Source organism: Motacilla alba, chromosome 4A (assembly GCF_015832195.1).
Source record: "Motacilla alba alba isolate MOTALB_02 chromosome 4A, Motacilla_alba_V1.0_pri, whole genome shotgun sequence".
NCBI lineage: Eukaryota > Metazoa > Chordata > Aves > Passeriformes > Motacillidae > Motacilla > Motacilla alba.
The window spans coordinates 15,655,384-15,656,590 of record NC_052045.1 but is presented as its reverse complement, the minus strand read 5'-3'; positions in this window follow the sequence as shown (position 1 = coordinate 15,656,590).

Here is a 1,207-nt window from a genome sequence, read left to right as displayed (position 1 = left end):
TACACATGATTAACAATGGTTTTACCAGGTGCTGGTGGTAACAGTTTACTAAGGTCCTGCCTGATGTCACAGATAACTGCCTGCCCCAAAATTACATTTGCATTCAAATGAAGGGCTGCCCATGCAGGCAACCCCACCTTGCTGCTAGTTCCAGTGCTTCCTTTCTCACAGATCTTTATGTATTGCCAGCCCAGTTCTTTACTTTGAGAATGTGGTTTGAAATCTCGTGGTCTTCCAGCAGAGCCGAGTAGGTAGTTAACCAGAACTGTTCAGGCAGTAGAAGTTGTATTTTTCTTGAGCAGCGCATGTCAGGATCTCACTTCAGGCACTCGGTTAGAGTTAGTCAATTCGTGGTGTCTGCTGGTCCAGTAGTAGTTCTGCTCCAATGTGCTCTATTTTTTTTTTTTTTTAAAGCTGAAACCAAAGGAGTAGTTCAGTGTTTAACAGCAGCTCTTACAGAGCTCCTCACATGAGCACTCTTCTTGACTTCAGCTCTTCATCTGTGTGGGAGAGCACTTAGAAACCACAGTAATCCTGGTGATTTTACCATTACAAAGGATATACAAGAAGTCTCATAGTCATTTTGAGCATTTGTTCATACGAATAGTCTTGTTGATGTTAGCAAGCTATTCATGAGCTGGCTGCTTGCCACAGTGATTGAAGTTCCTCTATTCTAACCTCCAACGTTCCCAGAAAGGGAATCTGTTATTGAGAGAATGCAGAATTTGTCACTTTCCCTGTGCTTATGTCTTGGTTGTGATATTGAAATGAGTGATCGTTTTCCCTGAAGGTTTTTTTTTTTTTTTTTTTTTTTTTTGTTCTCATTGCTGTGCTTCTTCACAATACGTAACACCTTTTCTTGGAAATACGGGAACAAATTATAGCTTTTTAGCTCAGGAAAGCAGTTTCCTAACTTTCAGGAGCAAACTTATGTTTGGGAGTAACAAATCCCTACGAGATAATCTGTAACCAGGAGCAAGGAGAGAAAGTGTGGATTTCTCTTTTTAAAGGAGATGGATACCTTGGCATTGTCTCTTAATGGGACTTCACTCTGTTTTCATTCCTGTTCCTTTAACGATGTGATACTTAATTGCACCTTTATTAATGATTCGACTTGTTAAAAGGAGTTTTCCCTTAAACAGGTGCAAAGTATAATGAGTTTTTTCTTTGTTCAGAGGTGTATTTTTCCTCTGAGTCTTTTGCGCTT